This window comes from Erinaceus europaeus, chromosome 11 (genome assembly GCF_950295315.1).
Source record: "Erinaceus europaeus chromosome 11, mEriEur2.1, whole genome shotgun sequence".
Classification (NCBI taxonomy): domain Eukaryota; kingdom Metazoa; phylum Chordata; class Mammalia; order Eulipotyphla; family Erinaceidae; genus Erinaceus; species Erinaceus europaeus.
Window position 1 is genome coordinate 94,110,068 of NC_080172.1, and position 25,918 is coordinate 94,135,985.

The 25,918-nt window shown below is 35.1% G+C and overlaps 1 protein-coding gene across 3 annotated transcripts in view; it reads right to left on the reverse strand.

Annotated features, from left to right (window-relative positions):
- LRRIQ3 (leucine rich repeats and IQ motif containing 3) overlaps positions 1-25,918 on the reverse strand; it is a 75,411-nt gene that overhangs the window by 13,770 nt on the left and 35,723 nt on the right. The gene's annotated exons all lie outside the window — the stretch shown is intronic.

The window sequence follows — 25,918 nt, forward strand, 5'->3', positions numbered from 1 at the left end:
CTTTTTTTTTCTTTACATCTTCTATGATATGTTCTCTGATTCACTTACTAAAAACTATTTGTTATAATGAAGTCACTTCTTGAGCAAGGTTTCATTACAGGTACTATCATCCTGAAATCAACCTCATTTTTACTACTCACTGAAAAATTCTTCACTAATCAACTCTTGATAATTTTTTCAAAAAAAAATAACAAAAATACTATTTTTTTTCTAGGAATAAAAATAATTAGGCACTTTTGAGCTTATATCACTGTTTTTATTTAGAAAAAATTCAGAAATTTTCTAGAATGACAGCTAACACAGTACGAAAATATCCTGAACATTGTTTCTCCTTTTTCCTTTCTATTAAAATTTGAGCCAAATTGTAGACAATGTTTTTCAAACCTGCAATAATTAACTCCAACTGTTTTACAATATGAAGATGGTCATCTGCCATCTTCAAGTTGTACCATAATTCCTGTTTGTTTATTTATCTACTGGTAGTGCTGAAATCTCAAGAATTTACGATTTCACTTCTGTGGGTCATTGTTTTTCATTCAGAAAGAGGAAAAAGAAACCATAGAAACTCCAGTATGATGCCAGGATTCAAACATGGGCTGTGCTCATGACAAGGGTCTTACACACCTGTTGAGTTGTCTGGTGAGCTGTCTCTATTATCTTGTATCTTCCTACTGCCATAAATTTAGTTCTGCTTTGATAATTCCTACCTCCTGCTCCACAGTGTAATTTATCATAGTTTTAGAAAATCACCTCAGATTCCATATCAACTATAAAAATTAATTTTTTATTCTAAAATTCACACTTCACTCTACTCATAAGAAAATAGCAAAAATGGCTGTAAGAATATGTTAAACAATTTTGTTTCCTCTATAATTTATTATTTTACTTTATACTAAATCAATAAGAGGCATATTTTAAATCTATCTGTCAAATCTGGATAATAAACTCCTATAATAGAAACATGAAATATGAAAATTACAAAATTAAATAACAAGTTAGTTCTGTTCAGAAATTTCACTAGCTTTTACCCTTCCCCAACATTGTTACATATCATTATTTGTCATTACTTAAGACAGTATCCCCTTTATTTTGGTTTTTATAAAAGAAGAATCTATGACAAAGAGTTCATATGAAATGGGGAGACATTTATGGGAAGATGATCAAGAAATAAATGATTCAAATCTTACACTAGATACCAAGGTAAAAAAAAAAATGGACTATGCTATTATGCTACTGTAAAGTTTTCCCACTTACTATCTGATCTTTGCAATCATCCATGAATCTTAGCTATAATAACACTTAAATATATTTAAAATATCTTCACTTTTCTCTATTTTCAATTTACTCTAAACTATATGATACACCCCAATCACAAATAACCTCCTACAGATATAAATGCCCTGGATCTTTTTGCATTTACACTTGGCAACAGTAAATTTGATCACATTTCTCTTAGACTTTAGCAAACCATGATGCTATCTCCTTGTCCTAGTATTTTTTAAAAATTTATTTAAAAATAAAATTAGGCTATGGAGCCAGATAGTAGGGAACCCAAATGACCATACACATTACCATGTGCAAGGACCTAGGTGGCAGGTTCATACACCTGTTCCCCATCTGCAGGGGTGGGGGGGCACTTCAAGAGCACTGAAGCAGGTCTGCAGGTGTCTTTCTCTCTCCCTCTTGTCTCTTTCTCTTCCCTCAATTTCTCTCTATCCTATCGAATAAAAAATAGAAAGTAAAAAAAAAAAAAAAGGTTACAAGATTGTAGGATTCCAGGGTACAATTCTACACCACACCCACCACTAAAGTTCTGTGTTCCTACCCTCCCACCTCTCAAAATTAACCACCATAATTTTCTCAAGTCTCAGAAAAAGGTTGCTGGCTTTTTTTTGTTTCTTCTTTGAAAGTTCATGTGTATCAGCTTTATATATTCTAGATGTGCATAAAACCACCAACTTATTTTCATCTCTGCTTATTTTACCAAGCACAATCACCTCCAGTTCCATCTATTTTTTCCCCAAAGGGCACAATGTCATCCTTTCTGACTGCTGAGTAATATTCAGTGGACTATAAATATATGTCCCATAGTTCTTTACTCAGTCATCTATGGAGAAGCATTTAGGCTGCTCCTGTTCGTTGACCACTGTGACTACTGCTGCTATGAATATGTCCTTTGGGATAAATGTTTGTGTTTTAAAGCATTCAGCAGATACTCAGTAACTGTTTGGTAAAGACAGTATGAATAGTACACCAAAGAAAAGTACTAGAAGGAATGACTATAGATTTAGCAATTTTGGTTCAAAACATAAATTCCATTCTATGACCAGACATAATTTAAAAAGAAATTACCTGCTTATCCCTGAAATGTTAAATGTTGTACAGTTACTGTACAACTTTTCACTACAACTGTCCCATGCTCTTTTTCTTGGCTTTCAAGGTATTAAAAATTAGACCACTGCAAATTTCTGGGAGCTGGTGTTCTCAAGAATACTCAAAGACTATCTCTTGGATATGCAGATTATTATAGGTGAAGAATGATACAGTTACTAGCTGCTCTAAAGGGGCCACAGTCTCCTCCTTGTCAAAGTGAGCACCACACCTGCACTTCACAATCATTGTCTTTTTCATATTTACATTAAGTGATTGCTGTTTTTCTTTCACCTCTGTTTACCATGTGAGCCCCTTCTCTCTTAACCCCACTGAAGACAGTTTTGAACATAAAGTCTCCATTTTACAGTGGCAGTCCTAGCACATCATTGTAACTTCCCATGTTGATTTTTTTCCCTTTGCTGGCCTGTTGCTTTGTTTACTCATATGGTCTGAGAAAAAGTCAGAGATGACAAGTCAAGAGAGTCAAAGACATCTGCTATTTTATAAGAGTTCTTTATCATGAACTTCAATTTAGATATCTAAATTTTCTAGTCAGGTCTATGTTATTATTTTTAATAAACCAAAAGATAACCCTCTAGAAGGAATAATCATTACTTAAGAATGTCTCTAACTACTTACTCTCTAACACAATAACCATCATAACTAAAATGATAATGAAAGAGTTTTAGGGGTATAAAGTGGAAACAGTAAGAAAAAGCTGCATTAGCTAAGAAAATAGGAAGAAACACTTGCATACTAATAAATATCATCTGTTAGAAAGTGAGCATACAGGTGGCACAAAGCACAAGGACAGGCAAAAGGATCCCAGTTTGAGCCCCCAGCTCCCCACCTGCAGGGGAGTCACTTCACAGGCAGTGAAGCAGGTCTGCAGGTATCTATCTTTCTCTCCCCCTCTCTGTATTCCCCTCCTCTCTCCATTTCTCTCTGTCCTATCCAACAACGATGACACAATAAAAAGATACAACAAGGGCAACAGAAGTGAATAAATAAGTAAATAAAGAGAGAGAAAGAGAGAAAGTGAGAAAGTGAGGGGAGTCAGGCTGTAGTGCAGTGGGTTAAGCGCAGGTGGTGCAAAGCACAAGGACCAGAGTAAGGATCCCGGTTCAAGCCCCAGCTTCCCACCTGCAGGAGAGTTGCTTCTCAAGCGGTGAAGCAGGTTTATAGGTGTCTATCTTTCTCTCCCTCTCTCTGTCTTCCTCCTCCTCTCTCCATTTCTCTCTGTCCTATCCAACAACAATAATAATAAAACAACAAGGGCAACAAAAGGGAATAAATAGATAAATAATAAATTTAAAAAAATAAAAATAAAAAATAAAAGAGAGAGAAAGTGAGCATAGCCTACTCTGTCTTTCTCTTCACTTATGTTCGGCTTCTGTCCTCTCACCCCCCTTTTGCCTTATCCTATAGTATGAAATAATATTCAAGTAGGAGTCTGCCATATATATTTTTGGAAAATTTCATTAGGAACAAATCACGCATATGACTGGGTAAAACTATGGCTTAATGATGATATGCTGAAGTTTGACAAAGACTAGGTTAACCACCACACAGGACATCTTCCAGTAGAACAACCAAATGACAGAAAACTTTGTCAGAGGATCAAATGGCATGAAACCTCACTGACCCACCAGTCAGCTTGTAAATCCAAAATGTAAATTCATTGTGAAAACTTACCACCAAACTGAGAATTAGAACTTTTATTTTTCTTAATACTTGAGTCTGCCATCTTCTCAGGATTGTTAGCACCTGAACAAATATACTTTCCTCACACTAATTCTTATCTCATTTAACTGTCCTTATGGCAGAGAGTAATTCCAGTGTTTGATTCAGGGTGGATTTGGGCAGTGCCAATCAGGAGTGACCATGCACCCTGGATGGTTTGTATCTTTCAGTTCCCAGAAGTCAGAGCAATTGACTGCAGAAGCACACAAGGAGTAACCCGATCATGTTACTGGCAACATTAGTCCTATGTGCTGATCCCATAGTGAAAATATTCTGGAGTTCCACAGCTGCTAAAACCTTCCTGTTTCGAGAAGGAAACACTCTGCTTGCCCTGCAGCACCAGCTACCTTCCATGTTAAGTTGGCTCAGAAGATTAGTTTCAGTTTGGAATGAGTCATTGGCTCAAAGGCTGTGTAAGAGGCTGGTCTGCACATCTGAGAATCCTTTGTCTTCTTCATTTTTGTCCGTCATGATTTGATACCTCTAGGTTATTTGTGGAATCAATGAGTATATAACAAGATTCTGAAACCTCTACCTGGCTGCACTCTAAGAGGATTTACAGTTTGACAGAGCTCTTCCTATTTATTTTTCCATGTATTTCTTTAAAATATGTATTTATTTAAAAAATATGTATTTATTTAATAAAGGGGAGAAGAAGACCTAAAGCATCACACTGGCTTTCGGTGGGACTGAAAATCAAAACAGGGCTTCAAAATAAGTACTCTACCCACTGAGTCCTCTCCCCAAATGCAATAGTTACTTCTCTTTAGCCTTTCTGTCAATATGAAAGTCTCCACCTCAATCAAAGCCAAGTGTTATTAGATCCTGGTCGATTGCACTACTTAGAGACCATAACTAAATAGAAAATGATTTTGCTGTTTCAACAAAGTGATTATGTATAGAAATATATGGAATGATGGGGCCATGGGATAGACCTTTAAACTGATATACTGTTTTACAACTGGAATTGTTTTGTCAAACTTCTGGGAAAAGAGTGGAAATGTAATTAAAAGCTTATGAATTTTATCTCTTTTATAAACCTGACTGTGGATCTTGTTGACTGGATTGAATTTGGCTTTGTAGCTTAATGCATTATTTTGAGAGATGCAAATATAAAGAGTTTCTTTCTCAACTTATTTTTTGTCTATTAATACATAAAATAAAATTTTTAAAGGCTAAAATTGAAGATGTTAACTTATGACTGCCAAGTTGGGATGGGAAAAGATGCCACAGACCAAGATTTTAGTGTTTGTGACAAGCCTAATCAAGAAAATAAAAGAAAAAGTCACTAGGAAGAAGGGACATTCAAACAGAAAACCGCTGCTGAAAAAAAAAAAAGAAGTTTTAATTATTCTCCGTAACTTAATATTATAACTTTGATCAGTCTTACGAATGTGAAAAAGAGGAGGAAACTCAAAAAATTACCTTTACAGGACAAATAAAAGAGAACAGTCATTTTAAAATATAGACTGCTGGATATTCTTTCTCAGTATTTAAATTTCATTAGGAATAAGAATTTTTAAGGATAAAGAAAACATATATATATATATATATATATAACACAAATATATATATATATGAAAAATGATAAAACTACAAGAGAAATAGAATGTGTTTTGTGAATATGGAAGGTTAAATGGAATGTATTTTCCTTTAAATAACAGAAAAGTATATAAAAGAATAAAACTGAATGAGCCTGGGAAATAGAGAGTAGTCTGAACATGTGATAGGTTTTTTATGAAAGGATTTCAGTTTTAACAGTTAAGCTGTATGTAATATGTGTTATATATGTACTATTTGTGTATATATATATATGCGTGTGCGTACTGTTAAATAATATCACATGCTTTATTTTTAATTTTTTAAGTTAAGTGTTAAACTTTTAACAGCTGTAGTATATTTATATTAAACTTATTTATTTTTTATTATTTGTTTATTTATTTATTTATTTTTACCAGAGTACTGCTCAGCTCTGGCTGATGGTGGTGTGGAGGACTGAACCTGTGGCTTTGGAGCCTCAGTCATGAGAATCTGTTTGCATAACCAATATCCTGTCTCTCCAACCCTTAAACTTAAATTTGATAAAAAGGCAAAAGCATGCCTAAACTTTAGGTAACTTTTTAATAACAGATTTCAAACTGCTTAACTGATGCAGTTTTTTGTTTTTGTTTTTCTTTTTTTTTTTTTTTAAGAATTTATTTATTTATTCATGAGAAAAGAGAGAGAGAAAGAACCAGACATCATGCTGTGCTTCTGGGAATTGAACTCAGGACCTCATAGTTGAGAGTGGAATGCCTTATCCTCTTAGCCACCTCCTGTCCCACTGCTTTATCTTTTTCTTTATCATTCCAGGATGACTGTTTCAGACAGGGATAGACAGAGACAAAGAAGGAGAAAGAATGAAAGAGGCCACAGTATTAAAGCTTCTTCCAGTGGGGGCTCAAATCCGGGTTGTGTGCATGGCAAAGGGATACAGTTCTCTAAAAGGAGCTATTTTGTCAGCCCGTGACATAAATATCTTACATTTCAAATTATCTTGAGTTTAAAGCTTCTGATGGAGAGAAATCAAATCCTGTCAACACTACATTGAGCTGGACCTAATTAGGAAAAGATATTAAATGCACTAGACTTAGTTGATACATTGAAACATCTTGAAAAGTCTTATCACATATAAAGAAATGATGAAACTGAATATACCTGTGTATATTCAATGTGGGCGATCTAAAATTATGTAAATAGTTTGGTTATTTCTAGTTACAATCTAAACCATTATATATCATAAAAGTTAATAAACTCTCTGGTCAATAATGCCACAATAAAAATTTCAATTGCAGAGTCAGGGAAGCAGCACTATGGTTATGAATATATATATTATACTTGAGCACAGAAGGAAGTCCCAGTTTCATCCACTGACACAACCATAAACCAAAGCTGAGTAGTGGTCTGATATAAAAAAATAAAATAAAAATTTTTTAAAGAATTTCAATTGCAGTTACTCAGGATTTTGTCATTTGCTGAAATCATTTAATACTCTAAATTCAGAGTAATTCTAGAAATGACTTGGAATACAAGTTTACCATGGAACTAAACATAAGTGATTGTAGAATCTGTTTGGGGTAAAAAAGACTTCCAGACATTACAAACAAGATTTTTACACAAGATTAAATGAAGTGTTAAGAATATCATTTTAGTGACTTAAAATATTTTATTGTTTCCAGATTAAAAAAAATAATAAAGCTGGTTGTAACTTGCATCAACCTTTTGTGAATAAAGCTAAAGTGTTTGGTATAATGTTTAATCATTGTTTAAGTGAAATGTATTTATTTAATGCTAGCGTGTGTGCGTGTGTGTGTGTGTGTGTGTGTGTGTGTGTTCTATATACATGTGTGGCAAAAGAAGTTATATAATAAATTGTGAGCTGCTACATGGCATTAGTGTAAGCAATAAAAGCACTGGATATCAAACAATAGGAGAGGTAACTTCTGGTCAACTGTTTTAACCATAGCTAGGGAGAGTTGGGGACAAAATAATTATATGATCAACAATGTAGTATTATAGATGGCTTTAAGTAAGCTGTACATTATTGAAGAATTCATCCTTCCTGGATTTATGAGTCAGCAGTCAGAACAGGACTGGGAGCTTCAACCTAGTTCCTTGTGTACTTAACCAGGTGAGCCACCACTCATCCCTGTAGCACTACAGATTCTAACCTGCTCTCAAACATACATTCTTCTTAGAACACCCTCAATCTCCTTTGCCCTTTTGCCTTGTACTCAGGAAAAATAAACTATAAGCCATATACCTTTACGAAAAAATAAAACAAAGAACTTGTCAGGCAGACATCAGGGAAAAGTATAGCTTAATACTTAGCTAAAAATTTTATAGGAGACAGACGACCATGTTCTGGTGGTTTAGTAAGTTAGTGTCATGTAAGATTGTGGCTTTTGTCTTCACATGATACACTATGTAATCTTGAGTCTTATGACTTGAAAGGTAATTTTTAGTCTAATCAAAGTAGAAACCCACTGTTGTATTGTTTAACTATTCCTATATTATTTATATTATTCTATACCTGAACAAGCATTTGTGGCTTTTCTCTGTGTGTTTTTTTTTACATTTGTATTTTTTGTCTATTATGGCTATAATGCTTACTATGTGTTGTCTATAATTCAATGACTATCCCCAAACATTTTCGAAAATCACAGTATAATTACTAATCCATTAGATTTCTTCCTTTTGTGGATATTCTTTTCATTTCCTCTTCCTAGTCAAGATACTGTGCTGAAAATGCTAGCCCAGATCTTAGGTTCCATATAATACTTGAAGAGATAACTTTAAGAATATTCTAAATCCCAAACTAAAAGACTTGGCCTTTATTTTTCTGAATGAAAACTGCTAGCTCTTGGTTTGCGCTGTAGCGTTTCATTAAGTGAATAAGCAAAGCATTCAGTATGGGGGAGTGTGGGGTAATATATGATTTATTCACATATGGCAGGTGAACAGATTTTTTTGTTCACAAAGAGAGTAAGCTAAGGGTGCCACTTCCACCACTTCCACTCTACTTTTTTTTTTCTCCAGGGTTATTGCTGGGGGTTACTGCTAGCGCTATGAATTCACAGCTCCTGGTGGCCATTTTTACCCCCATTTTATTTGAAGGACAAAGAGAAATTGAGAGGAGAGGTTTGATAGAGAAGAAAAGAGAGAGGCCTGGGTGGTGGCACACTAGTTGAGCACATGTGTTACAGTGTGCAAGGACCCGGGTTCAAGCCCCTGGTCCCCACCACAGGTGGGGAAGCTTCACAGTCAGTGAAGCAAGTACTGCAGGTCTCTCTCTCTCTTTCCCTATCTATCTACCCTTCCACCTTGGTTTCGCTCTGTCTCTAATAAATAAATTAAATATTTTTGAGAGAGGGAGAGGAAGAGGGAGAGGGAGAGAGAGGGAGAGACCTGCTTTACAGCTTGTGAAGTGTCCCCCTGCAGGTGTGGAATGGATGCTTGAACTTGGATCCTTGCTCGGGTCCTTGCACTTAGTACCTTGTGCACTTAACCGGTTGCTCCCCTGCTCCCCACCCCCACTCTACTTTCAAGAAAAAAGTGCTAGTTATAGCAAGAAAACAGTGAAAACGGGGCATGATTTAAAATAATTTCATATGAGGAAGAACATTTACAAAGGGTGACTGGATAAAATTAGAAATGACATACTGCATATAGAGAGAAATATACTTTCCCTTCACATATTTAAAAATTATTGAAGGGAAATGAAGGTGTTGAATATTATAATTTTGCTGCAAATTTATCATTGGAAGATATATTTTTCCACTTCAAGAATGGTGAAGGTGTAAGGTCTATCCTTACCAAGATTAAAGGTAGTGTGTGAATTCTTAATTTTCACTATTTGTCTGCTATAGTACAGTAGACATTTGGTGGTAGCTGTTTAGGACACAAAAGAGACAGTGCTAACTTCTATACAATTTTAAAACAGGTTATATTTTGAAACTTAGAGAAAACAACGTTACTTTGTAAATAATAATTGATATTAAGTAAAGGACATATAATAATTTCAAAATATATAGATAAGTTTCTTTGAATATCTCTTCAGATGTATTTCATTAATGCTTAATTACATGACAAGGAAATTCTGTTGCTAGAACTTGTTTTTGCTAAACAAACACTAATTACACCATTAGCTAATAAATTTAATAGTAAATACTGAACAGAATTATCTCACATTTTAAGGTGCTATCTTTCTCCTCTACATAATAAATTTCATTAGCTTATATTATTTTACAAGCAATTAGTATATTCTTCTTTATAATATGACTAAGTATATGCCTCACTCATAGAAGAAATTATTCTCTTTGAGGATTAGGGTTGCAGTATATTTGATATCCCTGCACCATTGCTTTTGTATTAATTAACCTCTGTTGAAGTTTCAATTCCATGAGTAATGAAAATAATTTTAAATGTTACTACTTATGAAAGATAAATAGAAATATGCAAAAATATCATGGTACCATTCTAGGCAAAACTATTGTGAATATTTTAATTGTATATTCTCAAAAATGTTTATATAATTTAATAAACAGTCCTCTCTGTAGATATAAAGAATGTAGGAAGGAAAACAGATGTGCACAGTGATACAAACATAATGTAAAACATAGGCTGAATGTTAAATACATCCCTTGTTAGAATCTACAGACTTTTATTTACCGAGGGATTACTGATTTACAGGGTTGTTACTGTCACAAGGACATATTTCCACACCCTCCACCAAACTTCACATATGAAATTAATCAGATCATGATGAGATAAACCAAAAAGAGAAGGACTAATACTGGATGGTCTCACTTACAGGTGGAACCTAAGGAAACAAGGGCAGAAAAAGAAAACACAATCTGAAATTTGGACTGGGTGAGGTGTAATGCATGAAAACAAAAGACCCTGGAGAAGGTGGGAAGGAAGGAGGTGGAGAGGGTCTTAAGGTCCTGGTGCATGATGATGAGAAAGAACCTAAATTGGGGATGAGAGTAATCTGCAAACACCTGTGGTGGGAAGATAAGAAAATGTATTTATGTGTCAACAACTGTACATAAACCACTAACTCCCCAATAAAATGATTACAAAATCAATATCCTTCAATCAGTGTAAGGATTTTTATAATGATTTTTTAAGTAAAAAACAGTATGATTGGTAATTGAACGCTACTGAAGGAATACAAAAATTAGAAAGTTTTTCATATGGTGGTGTAAAATTTTAAGCTGGATGGTGAAATAGAATCTTATTTAGTACATAAATCTTTCTAATGGAAATATATAGCTCAAGAATCTATGTTTCTAGGTATATTTGAATAATGTCTCTATCTATGTAAAGAGGAACAAATAAAAACAGCATTAACAACATTTTACTATTACTTAGGCCTTCTTCTTAAACTCCTAAGAACCTAAACAACCAAGCACTTTAGAAAGTTTATATGTTTTAAATTATATTTTTAAATATTTTAATTGTTTATACTCTGAAGAAGGTTTTTATCTTTTACCATAAGGAAAATATAAGTCAATATCATAGCCATATATATTATCCTTTGAAAATAAAACATTGAAACCAACTTAAATGTACTTTATAGACTCATATTGATAAAATATCATGTTAATTTAATAAAAATTATTTGGACAATATTTTCTAAAATTGAGATTTAAGCCTCCTGCCATTGAGAATAAGAAGCTCATTTTAGAACTTAAGAGTATTTGTAAATAAAGTTTCATATGAGCTTTTATAGAAGTAATAAGATCATAAATGAAAGTTTCCAATGCAATTACTAGGGCTCCCCCCCCAATTTCAGACATATTGCAGGAACTACAGAAATTCCATGAAACAGAAGATGGGCTAATAATGTATAAAACCTATGTATGTCTACAATAAATGTCTATTTTGTATGTATGTATGCATGTGTATGCACAAATACTCAGGATATCTATTTGAATCTGTCAGATTATCTATCAGTCAGGGAATTCATCTGGTAGATATTAATCTTTTATCTAAAGCTTCAGTGAAGGTTACTGATTAAGATACACTGCAAGTTGTATAGTCTTAAAGCACGTCTTAAACCATCTGATTTCATAGTGAATCTATCACAGCTTTCTTAATAACTTCAGACATACTAATCATTACTATTTACATGGAGTCTATTAATATCTGTAATTAGATAAAATTACTGAAAACTGTAGTTACAAAAGTTTCAAAGATAGAAATAGGCATATTTTAGGTTCTTGAACTACTAAGATATGCAGTACTAGAACCTTGTATATATTTTTAAACAAACATCTATATATTTTTAAGTATTCAATTTACTATTAATTTCTCAAAATTTTCTAGATTAATGCCACCAAACAGAACCCGCTACTTACATGGAACCCCTCTAAAACTACTTTATGCAGATCAGACAGACTCACCAAGTCCAATAGCTAATATTTTCCCTCCAAATCAAAGTACCTAAAAATATTTTGAGAAAAATCAGTTCTGTCAATTTCTACAGGAGTCACAAAATACAAATCCTTGTCATTCAAGGCATAGAATAATATTGAAAGACATTGAAATCACCACTCTCTCGTACCTTGAATAAATAAAATTTCATTCTAAGAGGTAAAGAACAGTCATTTTATTGACTTTGTTATCTTTTTATTAGAAAAAAAGATGGACAGCTTAAAAAGTTTAGCAATAGCACTTTTTGCAAAGCATTTTTTTTCATGATGGAATGTTTCACTGTACTTTAAAATGGTAATATTAACTTTCTTATATGAGGAAGTAAATAATATCATGAGCACTTTTGATGAAAGTTTCAATTATCAAAATATTCTGACTCAGAGGAGTTACTAAGTGTATTTATCATTTCAACTTTCCACTTATCTTGTTTATACAGCAGATATCCCTAGTGTCCACTCAGAGACAGGTATTCATCCTGTTGTCCAGGGAATGATGTGAATAATTCCTTTTGACACTGATGAGAGGTGAATACATAAATCCAGCCCACTTCAGTGAAAATTGACCCATAATTTTTTTTTACCCTGAAGAGAGATACAGCAATAAAGTTTAAAGATAGAACAAAATACAGTTAAATGTTTGAGGTGTACCATTAGTTAATGTTAGTCAGCAAACATTACATTTTGCCTTGAGGACAGTGAGCTCCAGATTTGCTTTTTAAGTGCTCATAAATTCTAATGATGATGGCTCTGTTTGAGAGCAGAAACTAGAAACATGAGTGATAGTTTTTTTTTCTTCTTCACATTTTTAATAAACTTACATGTTACAACTGAAAAAGAAAAGGCACAGTTTTCAATATATTTTCTTCTGTTTCTACTAGATATTGCTTCTATATAACTGTGTGCATTTCCCATAAATATTTAGTAACTGAGAATATGCAGTTTTTTATAAATTACTACACATTAATTTCAAAAGGTATGAATCTTGAAGGAAATTCTAGTATTGTCTCTGAGTATTTTCAAGATTTCTGAGAGTTCCTAGAATTTGGGGGAAAATGACACTGTATAGTGAGATCAATTGCTTCTATGACAATGATCCTTCTACTACTAATTGTAATATATATATATATATATATATAATATGAAAAGGTTATTCATAAAAGTATTTTTCCTTTTCTTTAATAATCTACTACAGATATCTACTATTCATAAACTACCCACATAATTTTTATTCTGTTTATAATTTTAGTTTATATAATTTATAGAAGAATGGATTTTATTATAAAGATCAGAGTCTGTGATGCCTAGTTTCTGTATCTTTGGGTGTTCTAAATTCTAATATTATAGAAATAAGAAGGAAATTAATAAATATTTGGTGAGTGCCACCTATGTGCCTATCATTGTGGTAGGTAAAAAGTGGGAAAAGAAAATAAAATGCCACCTGCCTATACTTGTCTATCTGGTGTAGACATTCACATAAAACATTCAACTTCAAGAAAGTAGGGTAAAATAAAATTTAAGTAGAAAATACACAAAAACCACTTTAGTAAGAATATCCCAATTAATTAAATCAGAGAAAATAATTTTGCCTGGTATTCGAAATTGACCTACTTTATAAAATAGAAATTTTTATCCTGATATGTCCAAAGAAAGCAAATATATCCATCCAAAGTATCTATGTACACTTATGTTCATAGTAGTGCATTTTTTAGTAGTCCAAATGTGGAAGGAACCCAGATGTCTAATGACAGAAGAGTGGCTAAGAAAGTTTATATATATGTTCAGTGATTAAAAATTATAAAGCCCTCTCCTTCACATCATCCTGGATGGAAATTGAATGAATCATGTTAATTTACCTTTGTTCACAGTCTAACACATAATTTTGGTAGTTGAATTTTTATCTCATTCTTGAGCCTTCACTTGCCTTTATGATGTTTCTCATTTTCAACTTGGAACACTTGCCTTTATTTTTTCCCAAAACTCCACTCTAGTAATTCATTTGTTAGTTCCAATTTTCCTCTAAAGACAAACTTTTAGCATAGTGTCTAGACTTCAATTCCTAATAACTTATTATTAATAATACCAGCTTCTTTTATCTCACCCAATTTCAGTTTTGTTAAAATTTCATTCCAGTGAATTAACTGTTATTTGTCATGTGATCAGTTATTATAACATCATACATTTCTTTTTTATTTGTTATTAATAGTATGTTACAAGATCATAAGATTACAATGCATAGCTCCACACCACACCACATCAACCATGGAAGTTCTGTATCCCCACCCTTTCACTTCCCAAAAATAACCACCATAGTTCTAAGAAGTCTTAGAAACAGCTTGCATAATTTTTTTCCTTTCTTCCTCTTCCTTCCTTTATTTCTCTCTTCCTTTCTTTCTTTTTTATCAGGTTCATGTGTATCCAATCTCTAGATTCCACATGACTGAACCCATCAAATTTCTTTTTTTTTTAATTTATTTTCCCTTTTGTTGCCTTTGTTGTTTTTTATTGTTGTTGTTATTGATGTTGTCATTTTTAGATAGGACAGAGAGAAATGGAGAGGGGAGGGGAAGACAAAGAGGGGGAGAGAAATAGAGAAACCTGCAGACCTGCTTCACCGACTCCCCTGCTGGTGGGGAGCCTAGGCTGGAACCGGGATTGGTACTGGTCCTTGTGCTTCACTCCATGTGCGTTTAACCCGCTGTGCTACTGCCAATTCCCCAAATTTCTTTTTTATGCTAGCCAACTCTGAATCCCAAGATACAGTACTGTATTCATAGTAAGTGTTTTCAACACTTACAATTCAAACTCTCTGTAAATCCACAGTAAGTGCAATAAGTCAGAAGGAGGAGGACATACTGGATGATCTCAATCATAGGGAGGACATAAAAAAATACAAAGAAAAGAAAAATACAGAGCAGAACATTAATTATCTATAGTCTATTGCATCAGAGCTGGAGATTCTAAAGGCATGAGGAGGGAGGGAATGCAAGACAGGTTTGGGGTATAACTCCTGTGGTAGATGAAGACGACAAGCTGCTAGAGACTGTAGTGTGATGACACTAGTGTGATGAGGAGATGTGAAACTGAAAATATGTAACAAAACTGCCTTGTACTGCCTTGTAAATTATCATTTCTCCAATAAAGCAGAGAGCACTGCTTAGTTTTGGCTTATAGTGGCACAGGGGATTGAAATGGGGACCCTGGGTCTTCAGGCAAGAGAGTCTGTTTACATAACCATTATACTGTCTCCCCTACCCTAAAATATATGATTTGTTAATGTGGAAAGAATTCTTTTAGATGTCAATTAATTTTTTATTTGATATACTAATATGAAACACAAATTAGGATAATGAATTTAGATTTTGAGTTTATCTCAATGAAAGCATACTGTTAGAGATTCTAAAGACAGTGTTTTATTATGTCACATCATTCTCATAACATTTAAGTAAGAAATTCTATAAATAACAAAAATTATTGTAGAAGTGAACCTTTAGATCTATGAAACAAAAAATACAATTTTAAAATAAACCCTTATATATGATCAGTTTAATTTTGCCAACATACCAATTCATTATACATAGTTTTTAAAAGGTGCTAGACAACCAGCTAATCACATACAAAATAAACTGCTGCACCCCCACTTTATACTGTATTTATCTTAGCTTCATATGACTCAAAACCTAAATGTAAAACTAAAATCATTAGAAAAAAAGATAGGTATAAACATTCATGACCTATTTATGTTTATTAGATATAACATGAGAAGTGTGACATCCCAAATTAATAAACTGTATTTCACCAAAATTAAAAAGATCATTTACACATTCATGCATATCATTAAGAACATTTAAAAAACAACCTATAATAATATGAAAATGTTTTAATATATACAATGGAAACTGCATATAAATAATTCTTATATCTCCACAATAAAATACCACTCTATTATAAAATGATCAAAGGATTTAAATACTTCTCCCAAGAACAAGTGGACAAAACAAGAAGTATTCTTATCATTGTTAGCCACTAGAAAATATTTAAACCAAAACCATACCTGCTAGTATGTCAATAATGAAAAACACTGACAATAGTAGGTGTTGTTAAGGATTAAGAGAAAATAGACCTTTCATACATTAATGTTCTACATTCAAAATGATATAGTTGCTGTGAAAAAAAAGTTTAGAAGTTTCAGAAAGAATTAAGCACGGAATTTCCTTTTCATCCAGTAATTTCACCACTACTTACATGGCCAAGACTAAAAACTGTATCCACACAAATATTTGTACATGTTTTTTAGGAGTTATTAACAACAGCCATAAATCGGAAGCAATTTAACTGATGAAATTCATTTTAATTTGTTACAATGTATAATTTATTTAAAGCCTAAGTAAGCATGGAAAATAATATCATATGTTAAGTACACAAACATACATAGAAGAAATGCAAGGGAATCCTTGTGGACTCATTAAGACTGCTTAGCTGGATATTATACCTGCTCCGTCACATACACAATCCAGGCTTTAGTCTGGCTTTTACCACTCTGGGGGAAGGCTCAGTAGAGTGATGTCTTTTCCTCTCTTGCTCTTACTCTTTATATATGAAAAATTAGGTTGGTAACAATGAAGCCCCATAGTAACAGAACTAACTAACCTAATAAATAAATAGATAAATAAATTTTTTTTGCGTGACAAAAACCATATTAACCACTGGAATGGAAAAAGTATATACAAACACTGGCTGTCTGCATTATTTTATTAACAGAAACCTGTTTGTAATATTTATTCTTAAGATAGATATTTGGGATGTAGTTATTCACTTACTTTTCATTGATTATTCTATTTTGGAGGGGGGTTTACACATAATTTTATGATTTTCATTGCTTTCATGCAAGAAAAATCATCCAGGCTCTCCTCAAGTTCTTTTGACCTCTGATCTCTTTTTTTTTACTTCATTATTTTTTTATATTTGTTTATTTATTCCCTTTTGTTGCCCTTGTTGTTTTATTGTTGTAGTTATTATTGATGTCATAGTCGTTGAATAGGACAGAGAGAGATGGAAAGAGGAAAGTAATCAGAGAGGGGAAGAGAAAGATAGACACCTGCAGACCTGCTTCACTGCCTGTGAAGTGACTCCCCTGCAGGTGGGTAGCTGGGGGCTCGAATCGGGATCCTTCTCTTTTTTTTTTAATTTTTTTTTAATTAAATTTTTTATTTAAGAAAGGATTAATGAACAAAAACATAAGGTAGGAGGGGTACAACTCCACACAATTCCCACCACCCAATCTCCATAACCCACCCCCTCCCATGATAGCTTTCCCATTCTCTAGCCCTCTGGGAGCATGGACCCAGGGTCGTTGAGGGTTGCAGAAGGTAGAAGGTCTGGCTTCTGTAATTGCTTCCCCGCTGAACATGGGCGTTGACTGGTCGGTCCATACTCCCAGTCTGCCTCTCTCTTTCCCTAGTAAGGTGTGTCTCTGGGGAAGCTGAGCTCCAGGACACATTGGTGGGGTCTTCAATCCAGGGAAGCCTAGCCAGCATCCTGGTGGCATCTGGAACCTGGTGATTGAAAAGAGAGTTAACATATGAAGCCAAACAATTTGTTGAGCAATCATGGATCCCAAGCTTGGAATAGTGGAGAGGAAGTGTTAGGGAGGTACTCACTGCAAACTCTAGTGTACTACTGCTTTCAGGTATATATTTTGCAGTAGTTTATGGATAAAAAGGAAACAATAAAAAAAATAGGATAAGAGGGATACAACTCTACACAACTCCCACCACCAGAACTCCATATCCCATCCCCTCCCCTGATAGTTTTCCTATTCTTTATCCCTCTGGGAGTATTTTTTCCAGCCATGACATCATCTCCCCAGACAATAACTTGATCTACCTGCATATCAGATGTCAGGCTCAAAAAAAAAAATAGTGTAGTCATGGGCCCTTTGGAATATAACTAAATTAGGCCTATGAACTATCTATAAAATGGAGACACTCCCCCCCACAACTCATCATCTGAACCATTCCAGCCTTTAGGTTCATGATTAGTCAACTATTTGTTTGGCTTTATATGCTGACTCTTTTTTCAGCCACCAGGTTCCAGTTGCTAAGATGTTGCTAACTGGACATCCATGAGCAAATGACCCCACCAATGTTTCCTGCAACCTGTTTCCCCAGAGCCCTGACCCACTAGAGAAAGAGAAAGACAGGTTGGGAGTATGGATCGAACTGTCAACACCCTTATTCAGTGGGGAAGCAATTACAGAAGCCAGACTTTCCACCTTATGCACACATAATGACCCTAGGTCCATACTCCCAGAGGGATTATTCTATTTTTAATGCATAACTTTAAGTTTTGACCTATTCATACAATGAAATATTGGGGAAACGATCAAATAAAGATACAATAAAATATGGATTCATGAAAATATGATTAGTTTAAGAACCTAAACATAAAATACCATTTTAATACTAATATTAAATGACCCAAACAAGCAAATTCATAGAGATATAAAATAGATTAAGGGTTTTCATTATTCATAGGATGTATTGCTAATATGTATGAAGTTACTTTTGGGGGATGATAGAATTGTTCATTTTGGGCAGCCAAGCAATGGTGCACCTGGTTAAGGACTCAAATTACAGTGCACATGCAAGGACCCAGATTCAAAATCCTGGTCCCCACCTACTTCACAAGTGGTGAAGTGAGGTTGCAGGTGACTCTCTGTCTCTCTTCTTATCTCCCTCTCCACTCTCCATTTCTCCTTGTCTGTATCCAATAATAAATAAATAAACAACATTTTAAAAGAAGCAAAAATCACTCTATGAAGACTGATGACTATGCAGAGACAGCAGGAATGGGGGTGGGGTGGGGAGAAGGAAGAAGAAGATAAACACTCTAGAAGAAACATAGCACTGCATTGCCAGTGGACACCATAACTGCAACTGCTTTAAATCTATGTGGTGGACATAAAGGGACCACACAGAACTACTCAAGAACCAAGAGGCTGAAGACAAGGTGTTTGGTACTGCAACTTAGAATTGTAGATGCCACAGGAACATGAGTGAACTAAAGGGAGCCATCAGGATAACCCAGGAGCTGAACCTTGTACCCTTGTGGCAGCACAGAAGTGGACCAAACTCTAGGGTGTCCTAGATGTCTAGATCCAGGTCAGGCTGAAGTTTTAAAAATCCAGGTGAAATTACTTTTCAAAAAGCAGGATCCATCAAGAAAGGATTTAACAGGTTAAGCATTCATGTGACAGCAGTAGTAGAGAGATGTGAGCCCAAATCTCAAAGCTTCTTTTCTGAGAATATCCAAGATCATGAATAAACAACTTTAAACTATAGATTTGGTGGCCCAGGAATTCAAGAATAAATCCAGTAAGATGATACTGCCCATACTTAACTGTGAATCAAAGTGCAAGGTGTGACCAGTTCTAAACTTAAAAAAAAAAAAAGAAATGGGTAATCAATGAAATCTCATTTTGAAATTTCTAGTGGATGAATAGTGATAGTGATCCTTTGTGTCTGATCAGAGAACAGAGGGAGAAACCCTGAAAGAAAGTAATTACATTTCAGAGTCCCAAATCCCTACAAATAATATTTCTATTTCAGTGAGCAGTGCAGAAGGACTGCGCTATTAAATTTAGTGAAACAAAATAGAGCTATGCAACTGTTTAAAGAAAGCAAAAACACGAATGACATAACCATGGAGAGAGTATTTTGTACTTATTTATATTTTAATGAGAGAGACATACACAAAGATAACAGAGAGGAGACACCAGAATGCCACTCTGCTTTTGCACATCATTAGGCCAAGGATTGTATCTGGGACCCCTGGGGTCTCAGGAATGCAAATCACATGCTCTACTGTGTTGAAATATCTTCTTGATTTTTCCAAAAAAAAAAAATCATCAAATAAAAATTGAAAAAAAAGATATCATTTATACAACTGAAGAATAAACCAATAGCTGACAAGAATTAAAATGATAATCCAGTAGCAGATTTGACATAACAAAAGAATTAATGGGGGCCAGGTGGTGACGCACCTGGTTAAGCACACACATTACAGTGTGCAAGGTCCCAGTTTCAAGCCCCTGGACCCCACCTGCAGGTGGGAAACTTCACAAGTGGTAAAGTGCAGGTGTCTCTCTCTGTCTGCTCTCTAGATTTCTGGCTGTCTCTATTCAATAAATAAACAAATAAATAAATATAGTAAAAAAATTTTAAAAACAGAATTAATGAACTAGAAGAGTAGATTAATAAAAATTAATAAAAAATCTTAATAACTTAGAAAACTTGCATATCATCTGGTATAATAGGCATCAATCTGAGTTTATTGCAATAATCTATTTCTATTAAATACTACCTTCACTTACTGTTCTTGATTAGTTTTTTTCTTTTTCACTTCTTCTTCTTCTTCTAGCATTTGCCCTTCTTCCGTAGCCAGTCAACAGTGTCAGGTTGAGCCTGATGTAAAGTTTCGAGACCTCCTTTGAATCTGGAGAGTCGGCAGTCGTTGACTATGTGGGTCATAGTCTGTCTGTAGCTGCAGGGGCAGTTCGGGTCATCTCTGGCTCCCCAGCGATGGAACATAGCGGTGCACCAGCCATGGCCTGTTCGATAGCGATTGAGAAGGGCCCAATAATAACGTGCTAGGTCAAAGCCAGGTTGATGCTTGCAGGGGTCTGTGATGAGGTGTTTGTTCTTTACCTCAGCTGACTGCCAACTCTGTTTCCAAGAGACTGGAACAGAGAAGTTCAGTGTAGGCATAGGGGACCAGATTGGGTGATGAGACGTCAAGCGTTGGACAGGGTGGGCGAAGATATCCGTGTATATTGGCAGGTCCGGTCGAGCGTAGACGTGGGAAATGAACTTAGATGATGCCGCATCCCGACAAATATCTGGCGGGGCGATGTTGCTGAGAACTGGCAGCCATGGAACCGGGGTGGAACGGATGGTTCCAGAAATTATCCTCATGGAGGAATATAATTTGGAATCGACCAAGTGGACATGGGGGCTACGGAACCATACTGGGGCACAATATTCTGCAGTGGAATAGCATAATGCCAGAGATGATGATCGTAGTGTGGAAGCACTCGCGCCCCATGAGGAGCTACTAACAAAACTGTTATTGTTCCCCAATACAGTCTCTGCTTCATGTTCATAATAAATGTTTTTTCTTTTTCTACATACATTTAAATAGAAAAGAAAACTAATATACAAATTGCAACCTTTTTTCATCTGAATGTTACTGAAGTCTGATCAAAGATATAATAGAGGTGTAGTTTAGTAACTTTATTTAAAAGACAAATAAAATATCCTCATTCCCTCTTTCATCCTTTCCTCTTTTTTATGACTAAAGAGTGCCTGTGATGAGTGGAAAGGGATAGTAATTTTTTAAATACTATTCTTATTTATTTACTTATTTATTTATTCCCTTTTGTTGCCCTTGTTGCAGTTATTATTGATGTTGTTGTTGTTGGATAGGACAGAGAGAAATGGAGAGAGGAGGGAAAGACAGAAAAGTGGAGAGAAAGATACCTGCAGAACTGCTTCACAACTTGTGAAGGCTCGAATCAGGATCCTTAAACAGATCCTTGTATTTTGAGCCACCCATGCTTAACCCACTGCGCTACCACCTGACTCCCTTGGGATAGTGATTTTTTACCTGATGTGACCTTGAAATGGAAACCATGCAGAGAGAAATATCAAATAACTAAACTCGGAGCTACTAAGTCTATGGAAGAATACTTCATAGACTAGACTGTATCCTTCCAGAATTTTATAGAAAAGAACAAACTTTTTTCAACTGCTGTCATGTTCAACTGCTCTGATATGCAGGGGTAAATATAATTTAAACTGATATCAATATGGTAGCTAGAAGTAGGATGCTTGAAATATAGCAGATTAGACAACAGGCACTATGGATTCAAGATCGTAAAGGTGAAAGAACTAGTAACCTTTGTTATTATGGTCCCCAAACACTTCCACTTTCTTTTCTTTGGGGGTTTAATGGATTATAGTACATTTCACTTTGAAAGGAATCTACATACCAATAAAAAGCTGTGTAGAAGTAATTGAATGTACAGTTAAAATAAATTATATAACAAATTCTGTTTTTTTCTTTTAGTTAAAGGATTGAAGGCATATTAATGTTTTTATTGCTTTTGAACCAGAGTATTGCAGAGCTCTAGCATTGGTGGTGCTTAGGAATGAACCTGGGTACAGTGAACCTTAAGCAGGGAAGACCTTTGCATAAAAATTATGCTATCTCCTTAACCCTGCAAGAAATTCTGAATTAGTTTTAGACGTAATCTACTATTGCAATTTTTATGAGAAATAAAAATAACTTGTCTAAAGAAAGTAAGCTTTCAATCAGAGGTGGAAACAGAACAGAAATTTTATAAGACAGGCACTCTCTTGTGGAATCTGCAATTTAAATTAGCTGAGAGCCCAGTGACTGAAGCTTTGAATGGATGAAAAGATCAACAGCTCTGTATCTCAAATTTAAGACTCAAACTGTAAAAGCATACACTTAAAGAGAGAGAACTAGTATTCCAGCCTATGGAATAATAAAAGATGCAAAAATCACTAAGTTTACATAACTAACTTTTCACACACACACACAAAGAAAGTTTGTGTGTGGAGTTGGAAAGTGTCTAGCTGGATATTTTTGCAGGTGCTCTTATTTACCCATATTAATTGCTGAAGAGATTTTTGTTGCATTGTAATCTGTTGTATCTACTGTTTTAATTTAATTAGACAGACAGACAGACAGACAGATAGATAGATATGATTTTATTTCTGGGTTTTCAGTTAGATTCTGTAGAACTGCTTCTATGGTTTTGTTTCAAACTCCATGCTGTTTTAATTACTATTGCTTTACTATAACTTGAAATTTTCAGACAAATTACTTCAATATTAATGCTTTGGTTCTCAAATAGTATTTCTATTTGGAAGCTTTTATAATTCCAAATAAATTTCATAATATTTTGTTCCATTTCTGTGAAGAAAAGAACTGAGATTCTGATAGAGATGCATGAACCCATATTATTATTTCAGTTAATAATGATGTTCTTTGTAGTATACTTGGAAGTCAGGGAGGATGTTGCCTCCATATATTTTTATTTTATTTCAGAATTATTTTGGCTATCTGTGATCTTCTCTGGTTCCACACAAATTTTAGGATTATTTGTTCTATTTTCCCTGAAGAACATAATTAGAATTTTGATCAGAACTGTGTTAAATCTATTGGTTACTTTGGGTGTATTTGCCATTTTAACAATGCTTATTCTTTATTTTTATTTTTTCCACTTTATTAGAGAGTTACCAGTGTCCAGTATAGTTGATATACAGACACAACCTCTAATCTCCCCATGATAGGTGCCCACAGGGTGCTTTCTCCCCCAATTTAGGCTCTTTCCATCATGCCCCAAGACTAATCCCCTTCTGTCCCACCCATTACCCTTTCTCCCCAGAGTAATTTATTTTGATGTAACATACTAGGTCTGTGGAGACAGCATAATGCTTATCCAAAAATACTATCATGTCTGAGGCTCCAAAGTACCAACCCCAATCTCCTGAGCAAATAAACCAAAGTTGAGTGGTGCTCTGGTAAAATAAACACTTGAATGTTTTGTTCATCCCAGAACAGGAGATATCACTCCATTTCTTGGTGTGTTTTTATCATTTTTTACCTAGAAATTTTATTTGAGAGAGAGATAAAAATGTGAAAGATACAAGAACAAAGTACTACTTAGCTCTGGTTTATAGTGGTTCTGGGGATTGAACCTGGGACTTTGAAACCATAGGCATGAAAGTCAGTTACATAACCATTGTGCTGTCTCTCCAGCTCTTATCTCTATTACTTTTGATAATGTCCTATAGTTTTTTTTGTTTGTTTGTTTTTCTTTTTTACCAGAACACTGCTCAGCTATGGTTTATGGTAATGAGGGGGGTTGAACCACGGACTCTGGAGCCTCAGGCATGAGACTCTCTTTGCATAACCATTATGCTATCTACCCCTACCCATGTCTTATAGTTTCCATTGCATAAGTCTTTCACCTCTTTTATTAGATTTACTCCAAGGTATTATATATCATTCCATTCAATTGCTTCCCCAGATCCCTGCCCCACTAGAGAAAGAGAAAGACAGGCTGGGAGTATGGATCAACCTGTTGACCCATGTTCAGCAGGGAAGCAATTACAGAAGCCAGACCTCCCACCTTCTGCACACCATAATGTCCCTGGGTCCATGCTCCCAGAAGGTTAAAGAATAGGAAAGCTATCAGGAAAGGGGATGGGATATGGAGTTCTGGTGGCTGGAATTGTGTGGAATTGTACCTCTCTTATCCTATGGTCTTGTCAGTTTTTCCATTTTATAAATAAATACTTTTTTCCTAGGGAGCCATGGACCTTAGAGGGAAAGGTGGGAGGAGTTGCAGGTGATCTGTATGGCTGCCTGAGAGTGGTCTAGTCTAGGTGTCTAGTAAATGTGCTTTATCTTCTGCAGACTCCCCCGTGTCTCCTGGGACTGCCCCCAAATCACCAAGTTACACTGGTGTTATTCTATCAAGAATACAGACATGGGCCCCTTGGAATATACCTAAAATAGACCTACTAGTTTTTTCTAAAATGGAGATCCCCTATCTTCATCTGCAATATTCCAGCCTTTAGGTTAATAACAATTTGCTCTGCTTTCTATCTTAACTATTTTTCAGCCAACAGGTTCCAGATGCTATCATGATGCCACCCGGACTTCCCTGTGCAGATGACCCCACCAATGTGTCCTGGAGCCATGCTTCCCCAGACCTCTGCCCCACTAGGGAAAGAAAGAGATAGGCTGGGAGTATGAATCGATCTGTCAATGCCCATGTTCAGTGGGGAAGCAATTACAAAAGCCAGACCTTCCACCCTCTACACCCAATAATGGCCCTGGGTCCATACTCCCAAAGGGTTAAAAAATAGAAAACCTTCCAATGGAGGGGATGAGGTGGGGTTCAGAACTCTGGTGGTGGGAATTGGATAGAACTGTACCCCTCTTATCCTATAAGGTCTTGCCAATCATTATTAAATCAGTCAGTCAACCAATAATACCTACTTATTTATTTATTTCCCCATGATGGTTATTGCTATGGCTTGGTGAATGCATAAAGACTCCACTACTACTGGTGACCATTTTTTCTTTTCCTTCTAATAGAGTCAGAGATAAATAGAGAGGTAGAAAAAAAGAGAGAGAGAAAGAAAGATGCCTATGCATTGCTCTACCACATATGAAACCCCCTACCCCCAGCAGGTGTGGACCAGGAGTTTGAATCTGGGTCCACATGCATGGTAATGTGTGAGCTCTACTAGTTTTGTCACCCCTGGTCTCAATATAAATTTTTTATAAAGAAATGTAAAAGTTCAGCAACAAAGAAACAAACAACTCAGCTGAAAAATAAAGTGGGCAAAAGTTCTGCAAGGACAATTCTACAAAGAAGACATTTAGATGGCTCACAGACATATGAATAAATGTTCCAAATGATTTATCACTAGGGAAGTCTAAATTAAGGTAACGATGAGATGCCACCCCACACATACGAGAATGCCTCCTATCAACAAACAACGAGATCACAAGTGTTGCAAGGATGTAGAAAAAAAAAAAACCCAAAAAACTCAGACACTGTTGGTGTGTGAGACCCTGGGTTTGAGTTTTTGCACACACAAACATACAACACACACACACACACACACACACATACACACACACACACACACACACTAGTCGTATGCCACAAACCATGAAGCTAGGTAATATGATCTAGACACTATATGTATTTTTATATT